The sequence below is a fragment of the Muntiacus reevesi genome, chromosome 17, assembly GCF_963930625.1.
Source record: "Muntiacus reevesi chromosome 17, mMunRee1.1, whole genome shotgun sequence".
Classification (NCBI taxonomy): domain Eukaryota; kingdom Metazoa; phylum Chordata; class Mammalia; order Artiodactyla; family Cervidae; genus Muntiacus; species Muntiacus reevesi.
The window spans coordinates 22,820,358-22,838,605 of NC_089265.1; positions in this window are offsets into that span (position 1 = coordinate 22,820,358).

Consider the following 18,248-nt stretch of genomic DNA (forward strand, 5'->3'; position numbering starts at 1 on the left):
CTCACACTCTCACCAGGACAGAGGTTAGTGAAGCTTTTTCATATCATTGATTTTAGAGATGAATATTTATATCAAATTATATTTACTTACATCTCTTTAGTTAATGGTATTAAGCAGACATGTGTTTATTGACCTTTGGTAAATACTTTTTATTTTTTATATTGCCTGCTCATATTGTTACCCATTGAAAAATTGTCTCTTGACTTTTTCTTATGGCTTAGGACTTCTTTTTATACTCAGAATATTAACTGAACTAACTCAACATTGTAAAGCAATTATACTCCAATAAAAAAATTAAAAAACACTACCCATTTGACTCTTAACCTTGTATAGTGGGATAAATTTTTTTATAATTTTAACACCTGCCGTGACAGTATCTGAAGTGGGAATTTAATTTTGCTTAAGAGAATACATTAATTAGTAATTTAGATCATAAATATGAGAGTTCAGTTTATGTGAAAACAATGAAGCACAGAGACAGCTAAACATAGTGGAATGCTGGAAGATGTTAAACAAAAGACACAATAAAATAGAGAAAAGTGGAAGATTTTTATAGCACATATAATTGATATGTATTAGTATTCAGTATATATAAAGAACTCCTATAGTTCAGTTCAGTCGCTAAGTCGTGTCTGACTCTTTGTAACCCCATGGACTGCAGCACGCCAGGCTTCCCTGTCCATCACCAACTTCTGGAGCTTGCTCAAACTCATGTCCATCGAGTTGGTGATGCCATCCAACCATCTCATCCTCTGTCATCCCCTTTTCCTCCAGCCTTCAATCTTTCCCAGCATCAGGCTTTTTTCCCAGTGAGTCAGTTCTTCACATCAGGTGGCCAGAGTACTGGAATTTCAGCCTCAGCATCAGTCCTTCCAATGAATATTCAGGACTGAATTCCTTTAGGATTGACTAGTTTGATATCCTTGCAGTCCAAGAGACTCTCAAGAGTCTTCTCTAACACCACAGTTCAACAGCATCAATTCTTTGACACTCAGCCTTCTTTATAGACCAACTCTCACATCCATTCATGACTACTGGAAAAACCATAGCTTTGACTAGATGGATCTTTGTCGACAAACTGATGTTTCTGCTTTTTAATGTTGTCTAATTTGGTCATAGCTTTTATTCCAAGGAGCAAGTGTCTTTTAATTTCATGGTTGCAGTCACCATCTGCAGTAATTTTGGAACCCCCAAAAATGAAGTCTGTCACTGTTTCCATTGTTTCTCTATCTATTTGCCATGAAGTGATGGGACCAGATGCTATGATCTTAGCTTTCTGGATGCTGAGTTTTAAGCCAACTTCTTTTTTTTTAAGCCAACAAAGCCAACTTTTAAAGAACTCCCACAAATTGAGAGAAAAAAGCAGACAACCAATTTAAAATATGAACAAAATATTTGAATATAGTAGAGTTTGTCTTCACAAAAAAAGACATCCAAAACCCAATAAATATATGGAAAATTTCTAAAACATAATTAATAATCAGCTAAATGTAAATTAAAACATAAAGAAAAGCACAGCTATAAGATGTTTACTGCCATTAAATGTTTTTGAGAATATGGAATATCAGGGATTCTTAAAAATTGCCGGTGGGGCTGTAAAACCTTTAGGAAAAGTTCCTAATGTAGATACATATATCCCATGACCAAGGAAGATGGAGATATATATATACATATATAAATTTCTACAAATATGCAAGCTTTTTATATCAAGATATATTTATCTATATGTGTGTGTATATATATCTATCTGTATAGATAGATACACACACACACATACACACACACACACAATAATGTTCACTGAAGCCTTGTTTGTAATTTCCTCAGACTGAAAAGAACTCAAATAGCTATTAGCACAGAATAGATAAATTGTGGTATGGAAAACTATACAGCTGTGAACACAAATACATTAAAGCTACATGCTCCAGCATGGGTAAATCTTACTAACATGAATTGGGAGAAAGAAAAGAGAGGCATAAAGAATATAGCAGGTGTTATTCTTTGTATACAAAGGTCAAAAAGAGACTAAATTATATAATTTAGGGATGTATGCTCAGGTACTAAACCTACAAAGAAAAACAAGGATATGATTACTAATTATTTAAAAAATTAAGGGCACAAATAATAATTAGACCCTGGAGAAGGAAATGGTAAACCACTCCAGTATTTTTGCCTGGAGAATCCCATGGATAGAGGAGTCTGGTGGGCTACAGTGCCTAGAGTTGCAAAGATGCACAATAATTAAAATATTGGCTGTTTCTAGAAGAAGTGGTGGTTGTGAAGGGGATGAGTATTTTTGTATGTGTGTGTGGTTTTCTTTTGAGAAATGTCTTAGAGTGTCAATGATCTCTTTCTTGATGTAGGTGTTTGCTATTTAACTTTTAAACTTTTCTGATGTATTTTATGTTTAGCAATAAAATAGAAATTTCAGAAGTTAGAAAAATGCAGAGAAGTGAGGATACAGGAGGCAAAAAGAAATACTGGGAGAAAAAGAGTTAGATGACATAGCAGGGGGTTGAAGCCTGCAGAAAAATACTGTTAGTGATTTCTTCCAATCAGTGGAGTGTATGAAGTAGTTTTTAGGACAAAATTATTCAATATTCAATTTGCTTTTGCTGTACATGTTTCGTCACCCTAGACAGTCAATAAATTTCGTTAAATATGTAAATATTTTGTCTGAGATTTCAAGGAAATCAAAGAAAAGTAACCAAATTGGTTCATTTCTCCCTTCAAAGTGAGGGAGATGTATGTAGAGTTAGATCAAGAGTTCTTTAAGAAAGCTGAGTAGTGACTATGAGCATCTGAGCGCAGGCTGTGTACAGAAATCTTGGGGAGGAAGCAGAGGGTCTCGCAGAATCTAGAGTGGGGGTTTACGCCTCCAAACTGTACTGCCTATCTGAGGCCCATGAATACTGGCTGATGACAAGATTTTCTCTTCTTTCTTGTACTTCTTTAGTCCACACACAAATTTGAGATTTACAGATAATCAAGTTCAATAGTCTTTACTTTTTGACTTTGGGATTTGATAATGTGCTTGAAAGACTCTTCTTCATTTTTAAACATTTAAAGTCCTTGATTTGCTTAGAATCCTACCCAGGGTAAAAACAGAGGGAGAGTTCAATTTTGTTTTCCCAGAGAGCCAGCTCGATCTTTTTCTCTGATAAGTTAAAATGCCTCATTTGATCACATATTAAATTTCATATTTACATACTCTCCATTCTACCAGTTCTAGTCCTCTGTTATTCCTATGTTTTTATTACTATTGTTCTAAGATACATTTTAAAATCTGATAAGAAAAAATCTTTCTTGCCAGTATTTTCTTGCACTTCCTCTTGGATGATTGTGTCAAATACATCTTAAAATCATTTTGCCACGTTTTAAAGCAAAATAAGGTAAAATCAAAACGAAACCCCATTGGGGCTTTGATAGAGAAGTCACTGAATTCACAGATTACCTTCAGTAGCAATATAGCATTTTCTTATTCAAGAACCTTCTGTTTCCAATTATTCAATTATTTTTGTATGTTTCTCTATTGTGTTTTCTATTTTTCTTTATTAACATCCTAAATATTTCTCATCTCTAAACAAACTATCTTGTTTATGGGTTTCAGCATCCAGTATTAATTTTAGAATCTCATTTGATAGATATTTATTTTTGCATTAAGGGATTAGCTGCATTTCATTAGAGGATATCAGTGGGGTTTTAAAAAATACATTCTATTTCCTTCTGTTTAATATTTGGCAAGTCTTCCCAGATTCTGGTCCTGAGTTGACAGTCTTTGTTTTGCGTGATTTGAGTTTTCAAGTTTCCTTGTTTTTCTGTGTCTCCATAGATGATATTTTAGTGGGAAACTGGGAGGATACAGGAGGAAACTCCAGGCAGGCACCATTTTAAATCAGAAGTCTGTTCATTGACTAAAAAGCAGTAGAATCCCAAGGCATAATTTATGTATCTTAGTGCTGCTCAAGGTTGCAAATCTAGCCTGTTGCTTTCTTTATTCAAACCCATTCCTGTCACTTCAATTGATATATGCATCTCATATCTGTGTATGTTTGAGTTTTAAATGTATATGATTTCAAGGTGTACTTACTATACAAAGTATGTGGCCGTATTCTACCACCTGGCGTTGTTTCTTTTCATCAGACCAAACCAGAGCAAGGATCTTGCTACTTTTATTTAATTCCAACTTTAGTCCTTTTATGATAATCAAATGTCAATTGCCCAGAACCAGGGATGGAAAAGCACTATACTGTGTGCCAGGGGGTTCTTGAAATAAAAGGTTGGGTAATTTATATTTTTAATATAAGTGATTTAGAGCCTGAGGCTTTGATCCAATTAAGCAGAGAATCAAATTAGCTGGAGATTAAATGAAGATGGAATAAAGAGGAGTCTTGCTGGCTCCTGAGTTTTCTAAAGAAGGCTTGTTGGAGTGCAGGATGTTCTCAGTCTGGGCTGCACATTAGAATTGCTTATGGAGCTTTAAAATATACTGATGCCCAGACCACCACCCCCCCCCCCCAACCCCCAGAGATTTCAGTTTAATTGGTCTGATGAATTGCCTGGGTATCAAGAATTTAAAATTTTTCCCAACTGATTCTTGTATGCTGCTATGGTTGAAAATGACATAGTTCTTAATCCTCAATGAGCTAAGATTCACCTGGGAGCTAGTTTAAAAATATACAGATTCCAGGGCTCCACTTAGACACCTTCGGGTACAGTGAACTGAAATAGAGTCTAGGAATCTGCATTTATAACAAATGTCTACATCATAGTGATCTAAATTATTTCCACTCTACCCACTGTAGTCTATACTCTCCTCGTCTACTTTTAACTTGACCCTGAGAATATCTTTTTTTAATACGTACATCTCCCCAAATTTAAAACATTCCCTGGTTGCCCAATGTATTCAAAATGTAGTCTTTATGGTGGCTTTGAAGGCCTTCCCCTCCAGTTTTTATCCATCTCCATGACCTTCTCAGCATCTCCATTCCAACCCCTCTGTGATATGCACGCTGGATCCTTTTCTGGAATTAACTTCTTTCAGAGCCTTTGTTTATGCCTCTGCCTTCAAAAGCCTTTCTCCTTTGGCCCATGGAAAGCCTGCTCTTGAGCTACTAGAATGCCATGGCTTCCCTGAAGCTTTGTTTCCCCTTTTCAAGTTTGGGTAATTAACGCTTTTCTCTTCATGCCTAGTGCAGTTGATCTGCATCTCTCTTGTATTTTGTTTTCTTTGTTTGGATTCGAGCTATGGAAAGCTAAGTTCATCTTGTCCCCAACCTCCAGCACAGCATATTATCTTCATTGGTCAATGCAAGCCCCTTTAATATGTTTGGACAGTATCCATAAATATGTGCATACCCTCAAAAATAAGTCTTGTTGTCTTGTGTGTAGATACTTCTAATTGACCTAAATGTTCTTTTGCTAGAAACCTCACATTCTTTTCCGACCCTAGATTTTTTAATGATCTATCCATGTTGCTGAAATTAAGTCAAATTTATTACTTTTACCTGCTGCATAGTAATCCTTAGGGGACTTTTGCCACAACATTCTACCTGTCAACACAACTATATTTTCTCAAGAGGGCCACTCCTCGTAGGTAGGCCTGGATGGATCTATGTGAGAATTTCTCTGAAATAGCAGCTGAAGAATGGTATTACCTAAGTCACATACTCTTTCTCTTGGCTTCACCAGATACTCCCAGAATGCTCCCCATCTGTTTGTGTAGTTGCCTTTCTTCTAGTCTGAGGCAACCACCCCCTCATATGTGCACTTTTTTGTGGTGAGGATTTAGTCCCTGTTAACCATCCTGGCAAGGGAGGGCACCACTTATGAACTCAAGACCTTATAGGAAAAAAGTGAGTCAGGATCTTGAAGTTGTGATTCTACAAAAATTCTTTGAGATATTTTTATGTCTACTAAAACAATGACTATAAAAAACTTGACATTCACTAAGGAGATCATCAAGGATACTTTACAAACTAAAAGCAATAATGGATATTTTCATGAGTGGAAGTGAGAGATCTAAAAGTCTGTCCCAATAAAAAGTGATCTAGAAAACATGGTGGCTACAGCTTGATTAGGCCAATTTTATGATCTTGAGTGACTTGAGATCACTCAATCTGAGATTTTTGCTATTGGAGAAACAATCTCCAAAAGTCAATTCACAGATATTAATTTGAGAAGAGTGAAAGTATATCGGTGAAGGAATACCATTAGAAGATAAATCTCTTCAGAATAGCATGAAAAAAATAATCATGTATAGTTAATACTTTTTGAGAACTTTTTGTGTACCTAGTACTGTTCTAAGCAACACATAAACATTATCTCATTGAACCCTCATTAATCCTATGAAATAGATTTTATTTTTATCATCCCCCTTTTGAAGAGGAAAACACTAAGATTTAATAAATGAGATAATGTTTATGAGATAATGAGATAATTATCTCATTTCCAATGAGATAATGTTTATGTGTTGCTTAGAACAGTACTAGGTACACAAAAATTAACACACAGAAATCCCTTGCATTCCTATATACTAACAATGAAAAAACAGAAAGAGAAATTAAGGAAACAATACCATTCACCATTGCAACAAAAAGAATAAAATACTTAGGAGTATATCTACCTAAAGAAACAAAAGACCTATACACAGAAAACTATAAAACACTGATGAAAGAAATCAAAGAGGACACAAACAGATGGAGAAACATACCGTGTTCATGGATTGGAAGAATCAATATTGTCAAAATGGCTATTCTACCCAAAGCAATCTATAGATTCATTGTAACCCCTATCAAGCTACCAACGGTATTTTTCACAGAACTAGAACAAATAATTTCACAATTTGTATGGAAAAACAAAAAACCTCGAATAGTCAAAGTAATCTTGAGAAAGAAGAATGGAACTGGAGGAATCAACCTGCCTGACTTCAGACTCTACTACAAAGCCACAGTCATCAAGACAGTACGGTACTGGCACAAAGACAGAAATATAGATCAATGGAACAGAATAGAAAGCCCAGAGATAAATCCACGAACCTATGGACACCTTATCTTTGACAAAGGAGGCAAGGATATACAATGGAAAAAAGACAATCTCTTTAACAAGTGGTGCTGGGAAAACTGGTCAACCACTTGTAAAAGAATGAAACTAGAACACTTTCTAACACCATACACAAAAATAAACTCAAAATGGATTAAAGATCTAAATGTAAGACCAGAAACTATAAAACTCCTAGAGGAGAACATAGGCAAAACACTCTCTGACATAAATCACAGCAAGATCTTCTATGACCCACCTCCCAGAATATTGGAAATAAAAGCAAAGATAAACAAATGGGACCTAATGAAACTTAAAAGCTTTTGCACAACAAAGGAAACTATAAGTAAGGTGAAAAGACAGCCCTCAGATTGGGAGAAAATAATAGCAAATGAAGAAACAGACAAAGGATTAATCTCAAAAATATACTAGCAACTCCTGAAGCTCAATTCCAGAAAAATAAATGACCCAATCAAAAAATGGGCCAAAGAACTAAACAGACATTTCTCCAAAGAAGACATACAGATGGCTAACAAACACATGAAAAGATGCTCCACATCACTCATTATCAGAGAAATGCAAATCAAAACCACAATGAGGTACCATTACACGCCAGTCAGGATGGCTGCTATCCAAAAGTCTACAAGCAATAAATGCTGGAGAGGGTGTGGAGAAAAGGGAACCCTCTTACACTGTTGGTGGGAATGCAAACTAGTACAGCCATTATGGAAAACAGTGTGGAGATTTCTTAAAAAACTGGAAATAGAACTGCCATATGACCCAGCAATACCACTTCTGGGCATACACACTGAGGAATCCAGATCTGAAAGAGACACGTGCACCCCAATGTTCATCGCAGCACTGTTTATAATAGCCAGGACATGGAAGCAACCTAGATGCCCATCAGCAGATGAATGGATAAGGAAGCTGTGGTACATATACACCATGGAATATTACTCAGTCGTTAAAAAGAATTCATTTGAATCAGTTCTAATGAGATGGATGAAACTGGAGCCCATTATACAGAGTGAGGTGAGCCAGAAAGATAAAGAACATTACAGTATACTAACAGATATATACGGAATTTAGAAAGATGGTAACGATGGCCCTATATGCAGGGCAGAAGAAGAGACGCAGAAGTACAGAACAGACTTTTGAACTCTGTGGGAGAAGGGGAGGGTGGGATGTTTCAAAAGAACAGCATGTATATTATCTGTGGTGAAACAGACCACCAGCCCAGGTGGGAGGCATGAGTCAAGTGCTCGGGCCTGTTGGGCTGGGAAGATCCAGAGGAATCGGGTGGAGAGGGAGGTGGGATGGGAGACCGGGATGGGGAATTCGTGTAACTCTATGGCTGATTCATATCAATGTATGACAAAACCCACTGAAAAATAAAAATTAAAAAAAAATAAAAAAAATAAAGAATTTAAGTTATTGGGTCAAAGTCATATAATTACTAAATAGCAAAACCAAGATTTGAACCTAGGTTTTTTGTTTTGCTTTTCATTCCAGATTTCTAGCTCATAATTAGTACAGAAAAAGCCCAGGCTTGGAATGAGGGAGAATCAGCTTGATTTCTTGCTTTGTGTGTAATTTACTAGTTGTATGATGTTGGGTAAATTATTTGACTTTTCTGTGCCTCGCTTTTCTCATCTAAAAAAAGAAGGCCATGAAGCTGTAAGTATAAAGGAGCACGTGATGTAGAATGTAGCAGATGCTCATTAAATGTTATTTTCCTTATTAACCTGTTCTTTCTAGTTTCTGGCACAGAGTAGATATTCATATGCTTATTAAATGCATGTAACAGGCAATTAAATTTTTCATATATTACCTGTCTCAACTGGATTCATTTGACAGGGCATAGATCTGAGAGGAGTAGGAAGATGTCTATAAGAGGAAAGGGCACTAAAAGGATTCCTTTAAGGAGCCAGATACAAATCTAGTCTATTTTCCCTGAAGACTGTGCTGCCCGTTGCACTTTCCACGTAGAGGCAGTGAGTTACCTGACTCACTTAGAGAGATGGCGAAACAAAGACCCAGGGAGCAACAAGCTAGTTTTGCCTACTTCCCCAGGTCTCCTGCAGAGAGTGTTGTGGGTTCATACATCAAGGAACCAGTGGAAACTCTCCCAGGGAACTGTTGGCGAGGAAGTTAATTAACCTCTGCCTCAGCTTCCTGGTGGGGGTCTGGGAATGAAGCTGTCATTCCTCTTGGATTCGTGGCTTGGGCCCCTGTCTGTGGCTGTCAGAGACCCTTAAAGACAGCCCATCTCCCTTCCCCTCCCTGCTGCCCTTGGACCGAGAACAACACTGCTCTAAGCAGGTGAGATGGGCATTTCCCTTTGGAAGCAATATCATGCGGTGGTCACTGACACTTGTGTATAAGGTTGGAAACTCAGGAGAAACCTCCTCTACGGGGGCTCAGAATCAGTTACCCATAGCTAAAGTAATGCGATTTGCAGAGATCTTGAGAGAGTCACTTTAGCTGTGGACACCAAGGAAACTGTTCAGCGTTTGGGATTCTTTGGCACCTAGACCATTGTTAGCTCTCCCAAGGGAGGCTCAAGCCATGTGAAATTCAAAGCTGTGGAGAGAGCTGCACTCTTAATGAGATCTTTCAAAGAGAAGAGCTCAAATGGCCCAGAAGAATCATAATGTCATGTGGATTTCATGGTCTAGACAGATCTGAAATTGCCCGCTCCTTTTTTTTTTTTTTTTCCTTTAAGGTTTCTCCATAAACCAACAGTCATAAAAAATTTTAAAGTTCTTCTGGGAAAGGATTGATTTATTAATAGAAGCTACTGGTTTTCTGCCTTGATGGTCCCCAGGCTTTTCACTCCATGGTTGTGATGACTAACTTTCCCCATCAAGATTCCAGGGCTCTCAGTGGTTGATTTATCAATGCAGGATAACAAATTCATCGTTGTTCTCTGGAAGCTTCGGCTCTGGAGAACTGCTTGGGGTGTTAGGCTAGGAAGATGCCTTTGGGAGAACTTTCTCACATGGAATAGTAAACCTGCTCAAAAAATGCTTTTGAAACTGAGATAGAACCAGGCCCTTGTTCCCCTCCCACTTCCAACCCACCCAAGGGAGTAGGTTTGTTTCTAGAGCTTACCAAGAGCCAGTCAGCTGGAAATATAACCAGTATCTGGCAGACCAGGACTGTTGGAGCTTAGCTTCAGTGTCCCAGATGTTACTTCATTCCCCAGCTTGTCTAAACAGAGAAATTCACATTAATATGAATAACTCAGCTCTCCTACTTATACCAGCTTTCCAGTGCTACTGTAACAAATTTCCACAAATCTGGAGACTTAACACAACACACATTTATTCTCCTTACAGTTCTACAGGATCGATGTCTAAAACATGGATCTCACTGGGATAAAATCAAGGTATGAGCAAGGCTGGTTTCTATAGTAAGCTCTAGGGGAGAAATTGTTTCCTTGCTTTCCCGGTTTCCAGAGGCTGTCCTCATCCCTTAGATCCCTGGCCTCACCCCTCGTCTCCTCATCCCTTTCTTCCATCATTCCAACCTCTGCTTCTGTGGTCATTTCTCTTACTCCTGCAACTCTGATTCCTCTTGCATCCCTCTTGTAAGGACCATTGTGATCCTGGTCAGGCCCCGGATTTGGGGCTCTATGTTGTCACATGGGCCCCATAAACATTGCTTGTGTTAGGAGTCCTACAAAAGCCTCTCTTAAAAACAGATTTTGCTCAAGTCCTCTCCAAGTAGAGATACAAAGCCAAATCAGGAGGCCAGGTGGGGTTCAGATACAGGCATGATGCCAAAAACCCCATGATGTGCTAAGTACCATCGTAGGTACTGGGAATTCAGAGATGAAAGAGAAGTTCTCCTCCTGAAGCTCCTTGCAAATCTGTCTTAAATTAGGGAAGCCTTCTCATACTTCAATGAGCCTAGGAATCACCTGCAGATCTTGTTAAAACAAAAATTCTGATTCAGCGACTCTGAGATCTAGAGATTCTGCATTTCTAATACTTTGAGTGGCAAAGGTGTAGGTGAGACTGTCCATCAACCCATGCTTCATTATGATAAAGTCTGATGAGTGCTTTGCCACCAAATCCACAAAATGTTTTGAGCATGAAGATGCACCTAGCCAAGGCTGGGTAGGGAGGGGATGGGATGGTTTCTAGAGGAAATGACAAGTCTGAATAGAAGTTTTCCAGGCAAAGAACTGGGGGATAGGATGCAAAGAGACCAGCACGTACAAATAGAGGGAGACAAGAGAGTTCTAGAACTGCAAGAATTTCAGAATGACAGCAGCAAAAGGCTTAAGAATGGAAAGGTGGCAGGAGATGAGGCTGTTGAGGCGAACAACATGCATCTGATCATATAGGCCCTTGTGCCCTAGGCTAAGAATATGGACTTCATCAAGTAAGTGATGGAGAGAAGACATTTAACCTAAGAGAAAGAAGAACATGTCGGCAGAGAATTATCTCTGTTACTATCCGTTCTTGGAAATGTTAGCCTTGTTTTGATTGGCGAATTATAGGGCAATTAAATGAAGAACAGGAAATTTGCCTTCAAAAAAAACAGGACTTATTTAGAACCCATGAGCTTATCAGGATAATGCCATATTTGTGGTCAGCCAAGCTCTGTTTTGTGGTAGAGTGGTGGCAGGGGTTGAAATGGCTCTGATACCACTGGAAACAAGCCTGGGTGCATGGATGGGATGGGGAGTGGGGGAGAACAGGACCTGCTCTGCTGATTGGTTGAGGGACACTGTCTTGATGTTTTGTTTTCACACTGCTTCCTCTCATGGCTTTTCATCTCAGCCTTGATGCTGGACCAGTCACATATCATATTTTGAAAGTTGTATAGGTGCCACTTTGCAGAGTGTACATGGAGCCAGGACTCAGAAAACAGCCCCATCCCTGGACATTGTGGAAACAGGTATGGAGGTAGGTGCTAAAAGCAAATTACAATCTGGAAGGCAAAGATGCCCAAGATGAATAAAATGCCTCTCATTGACTGAACACCTGCTATGTGCCAGGCTTTGCACTAGGAGCTTAAAATATACCATCATGTTTCATTCTTGATGATCTGGAATGGCATTATTATTACCCATCCCCCTTTTTCAGTTGAGAAAACTAAGGTTCAGAGAAATAATTCTATTTCCTCAGGTCACATGACTGAAAAATGTAGGAACTAAGATTTGAACTTAGAACTGACCCCAAAGCTGATTCTACAAAACCACCTGGATCAACAGCAAAAGTCAACTGTAGTTTGGGTAGGTGGTCAGCAAAGAAAGGGTTCAATATGAAGGAGTAGTGAGGTAGTCCAGACACAGCGACTGGGAGTCTGCAAGTGGACACACATGAAGCTCCAGGCAGGGAGATGAAGAGCAGGCAGTCTGCACCAGAGAGGTCAGTCTGTTAGCTAGCAGGAGCTCAGTTATAACGCTCCAGATAGAAAGGCAAGAATGCAGAGGCAGTGCAGAGAAGATGCAGGTGGCCAGAAAAGTGGGCAAACAGAAGAAAGGCACAAAGTAATGGCCTGGGGCAGAAATTTACTTACCCTGAATGGGGCAGAGTATATGGGGATGGGTTTCGAGAATAAGGCAGAAGCCAAAATTTCAGAACTGGTCAAGTGGCCAGAGGCAGATAAATAGTAAATGTGTCATAATTGATCATTGGATGTAATTTACTCCATGATGGGTTTCCCAGTCACAACCCACAAGGTAGACCCAGCACCTTGGGTAGATCTCGGCATATAGCAAGTGCTCAATACACATTAAATAAATGAAAGCACAAGTATAGGGTATCAGCTTTTTCCATTGAACTTCATTTTCCTGTCATTTTTTTTTCCTTGTCTAGACTGGCTTTCACTCTCTATAAACTTTAGAGCACTTAAGAATCACTTGGGCTGCTATTATAAAATGCAAATTTCCAAGACCCACCTTTGGTAGAACTGAGGTTGAGGCTGAAGAGTTTACCACAAGCAGCCCAGAAAATTCAGGTGCAGGTGGTGCTAGGTGCATGTTTTGTAAACCACTATTCAACACCCCTCTGATCCTTACATCAGGACCACTTGACTTCCTTCACTCCCTCCAGGCCTGCTTCCAGCTCTCAGGATCAATCTGGACCCTAGTTATTATGTCTTGAGTCTGTGCTTTCACTTCCATAGGATTCTTTCCATCTTCCATCCTCTCCCCTTCAAAAAAGTGATCCATTCTTCAAGGCCCAGAATGAGTGCAGTTCAGTTCAGTTCAGTCACTCAGTTGTGTCTGACTCTTTGCAGCCCTATGGACTGCAGCACGCTAGGCCTCCCTGTCCATCACCAACCCCTGAAGCCTACTCAAACTCATGTCCATTGAGTCAGTGATGCCATCCATCTCACCCTCTGTCATCCCCTTCTCCTCCAGCCTTCAACCTTTCCCAGCATCAGGGTCTTTTCCAATGAACTGACTCTTCACATTGAGTGGCCAAAGTATTGGAGCTTCAGCTTCAGCATCAGTCCTCCCAATGAATATTCAGGACTGATTTCCTTTAGGATTGACTGGTGGGATCTCCTTGCAGTCCAAGGGACTCTCAAGAGTCTTCTCCAACACCACAGTTCAAAAGCATCATTTCTTGAGTGCTCAGCTTTCTTTATGGTCCAACTCTCACATCCATACATGACTACTGAAAAAACCATAGCTTTGACTAGATAGGCCTTTGTTGGCAAAGTAATGTCTTTGCTTTTTAATATGCTGTCTAGGTTGGTCATAACTTTCCTTCCAAGGAACAAGTGTCTCTTAATTTCGTGGCTGCAGTCACTGTCTGCAGTGATCTTGGAGCATCCAAAAATAAAGTCTATCACTGTTTCCCCATCTATTTGCCATGAAGTGATGGGGCTGGATGCCATGATCTTAGTTTTCTGAACGTTGAGTTTTAAGCCAACTGTTTCATTCTCCTCTTTCACTTTCATCAAGAGTCTCTTTAGTTCTTCTTCACTTTCTGCCATAAGGGTGGGGTCATCTGCGTATCTGAGGTTCTTGATAATTCTCCCGACAATCTTGATTCCAGCTTGTGCTTCATCCAGTCCAACATTTCTCATGATGTATTCTTCATATAAGTTAAATAAGCAGGGTGACAATATATAGCCTTGACATACTCCTTTACTGATTTGGAACCAGTCTGTTGTTCCATGTCCAGTTCTAACTGTTGTTTCTTGATCTGCATACAGGTTTCTCAGGAGGCAGGTCAGGTAGCCTGGTATTCCCATCTCTTGAAGAATTTTCCACAGCATATCCTACATAAATCTGTTTCTGGAACCATTAGCTCTGAGGTTGGGCAACTCTGCAAGATGCTAAAGGCATTCCATGAGAAAAGAGCTCCTGTTGTCAAATACATTTGGGAAATGATAGTATTAATAGTTATTCAAAGTTAAATGGCTCCCTTTACTATAGACATCTCAGAATCTTAAATATACTAACAAACATATGACTGTCCTTGAGGGGGAACACTTGTGTGTCTATAGAGAACACATGGAGACATTTTGCTCCCATTCATGCTCATCTTTCTATTCTCTGAACTTCTTTCTTATATTTATGTTTCATAACATGAAATAGGATACATTTTTATTGCAGTTAATTTTTAAAAATGCTTCTTGAAATCAGGAATCAGGTATTATAGTCAGTCTTCCCCCCAGCTATCTGAGAACTGAGCACATAATAAGAACTCAATACATGCTCAAATGAAAACAAAATTTCTTTTCCCACGTCCCATTATGAGTCACCAAGTTGGATCTCGATTTTAGGGTCAGTCAAACATTGTCTTCTCTCCAGGAAGTGTTTCTTCTAAGTAACTTTTAAAAACAAGACAGTTTAAAAAAGAGAAAAGAACAAACTTCTGTCTTATCATCATTCCATGGAGCACTGAACTATTAAACAGTTTTTATAAAACAATTTTAAAAGTAATTCTTGCCTCTTGAAGAGATATTAGAACACTCAGACAAGTAGAAGTTCAGATTATTGCTCAAATACATCAGTTGTTAAGATTTTGGTTATTTACTTTAAATTGTTTCCTCACCTTGATACTTATGTACTGACATGAACTTGTTCCTTTGCTCCTGAGTTTCTTTATGTGCCCTCCAGGACAAGGTGACTTGGTGATGCTGGAAGCTTGTTGGACTGGACTGGCCTTGCCTATGGTTACCAATGGGGCTTCCAGTCAGTATCGCTCATGATCCTAGGCTCTGGATGGGTACCTGGAGCTGTTTCAAATGCCAAGAACCTTCCTGCGTAGGCTCTCTCTGAAGACAGTTTCTGTTGACAAAACATGTGCTGAAGGTGGCAGGAAGGGCTCATAACAAAAGAGAACAATTCCCCCAAAGACTGTCAGTGTGAGGAAGTCTAGTGTCTGGGGTGAGCCGAGGTTAGTTCAGGGCAAGGAAAAGAAATGGGAAGGAAAGGTCTCCTGTCCTCAACACATTATGCAACGTTACAAGTGAATGAAGAGAAAGCAGAGCTCTGAACTTCTTATTTGTCCCCTCTCCTCTATGGACTCTGGGAGTTGGTGATGGACGGGGAGTCCTTGCGTGCTGTTGTTCATGGGGTCTCAAAGAGTGGGATACGACTGAGCGACTGAACTGAACTGAATTGATCTTCAAACTGTTGAGGAGCAAACCAACACGGCTAAGAGGTTTGTGCATTTCATTTGATATAAGAAAAGAAAAACAGGTTAGTTGAGAAGCAAAAAGGATGGTGAAAATTATGCCCAAGTCTCTAAGTTTCTGATTGTTAATATCTCCGGAAACGTAAGAACTGTGAATGTGATCATTGAACCGTGCCAATAATCTCCATGGAATCAAGGGGAGCTGGATAGATGCCAAAAGAGTCCTTGTTTCCGAAACGTAGACATACTCAGTCTCCTGAGTATGAAAGGACAAAGGATTTCTGAAATGATCCTTGGCAAAATGTTTGGATTTTTGGAATTTTTTAAATGGATGGCTTATAAGCACTTAGAAAGTTAAATAGAGATCACTGGGAGCCAACATGAGCTTAATACAAAGACATATCTAAATCAACCTTTTCTTTCTAAAATAGTGAGTTTTAAGTAAAACTCACCCATATAACAAGAGGTACAACTGACATCTATGTGGTGATTAATATTTACTACATATGTGACTCAGCTGATGCTCATATCTTTATAACAAATCTTTAAGTCAGGTACTATTGCTGAATTTGATCCTCATTTAACAGATAACAAAATTTAAAAATGTAATCTTAGAAAAGTTAAGCAATTTATAGACTCTTCCTCAGCTAGTAAATTACGGGATTCAAGAGATTTTCTAACACCAATGCCAACACTTATTTATTATGCTATACTTTATGTAAATATTGTGTATCTTGGTTTCATCCAGGCAATGACCAACTCTTTATTGATATCTTCATGGAAAATATGACACGTAAAGACTGTAAATATATTGCATTGTGATTGGTTGAACCAATGTAATCAACGGATATTGACATATAGATTGATGTCATCTTAGAAGCAATTCTTTAGTCATGTCCCAAGCACTCTCCTTTGTCCAATCTTGTTCAGTAATTTTAAGCAATAGATAAAAGCATAAAGAACATGTCTATCAGGTAATACTAGCATACTCTGCAACTCAAAGGTACCAAAATGTAATTTTTTCTTTTGTATATTTGAATTCAACTTTTAAGTCCTAGAGCACACATTCTACTGTATTCCATTTTGTGATGCTGTTTTTTCCTAGTCAGTTTACAGGTTATTATATCAGTCTTAATCCATTCACTTTGGCATAAACCACTTTCTTTCAGGACTTCTTTCCCCTTTCCTCTCCTTTTTTCTTTCTTCCAGAAGACATCTGTGCACAGAGGGAAGCTTTCAGAAATAACAACATGGCCACAGGAGGAGGGCTCTCTGGCCTCTGTGTCCTTTTCCAGTTTCTGTTGGTGGTGAAAGGGGCCCCAACCTGGCCTCTAGACTTGGACCAGCATCTGCTGGTGTTTGTGATGATGTCATAGTCTGGGTCTCCTGTAGGTACCCCTGACCACGTCTGTCATTCCCTTTGTCCTCTCAATATCTCACATGCTCTGACCAAGCTGGAGGGGACAAGGAACACTCAGAACCATTGTCCTGATGACATTCCACTGCTCTGCACCACAGGGCAATCTCTGAGTGGTCACTCTCCAGGAGAGCAAGGCATACACCTTGTGTGTGCCAAGAGTCTTGCCCCACCTACTCAGGATTTCTAGGACCTCCTCTTTCTTCCAGCTGCCCCCAAACTTTGAGTATCTAAATTGTAATATTAGGAAACCTTGTAGCAGATTAGGGAAGAGGTGGTCACAATAATTCAGTTCACCTAGATGAAGGTCAGGCATATGGAAAGAAACTTTTCAAACTGAAGGAATCTCCCCAAGTGATAGAAATATGACTTTGGATACAAGTCTGTCCAACCTGAAAGCTGGTCTTTCAGTGTCATAGGAGTGTGTTGATAGTTCAACCTTGAGAATAATTAAGAAAATATACACAATATACCTATGGCTGATTCATATTGATGTTTGGCAGAAAAACAACACAATTCTGTAAGGCAATTATCCTTCCAGGTCTCCCTTATTTCAGGCAGATTCTTTACTGTCTGAGCCACCAGGGAAGCCCTCAATTAAAAAATAAATAAATTTAAAATAAAAAAAGCTTAAATCACAGATTTAAAAAAAACGTACACAAAGTAACTGACATGTAACTAATCCTCTATAAATGGTCATTATTCTGAGCATCCCCCTAGGTATTTGGGCTGACTCAAGCAAGTTTCCTTAAGAAACCACTAATCTATCAACTTGCTTAAGAACCTGAGCCACACACAATTCCCAATACATATCCTAGCATTTCTATTACATAAGAGTCCTGGAAGCATCAGCTGTTGCTCTCTCACAAGTCACTGGATATTGACATCCCTGAATGTCAGGGGCAGGTCTGGTTGCCAGTACTGAAGAGGTAAAGGCAGGGGTCAATGTCAGATGGGGTGGGAAAGCTCTGCTAAGTTTACCCTCTGGGCATAAGTCTACTTCTCCTTATCAGTAATCTGTCTTGTTGAATTTGCCATTTTGCCAAAGACAGCAGCAGAAAGTGAGTTTCTGAGGGGTAAGGTAGAGGAAGACGGAGACAGGAAACCCACAGCTACCATTTGTCTCATTAAAATCTGTCAAAGCCAGAGGAACAGAAGGCAGCAAAGAGCTAAAATCA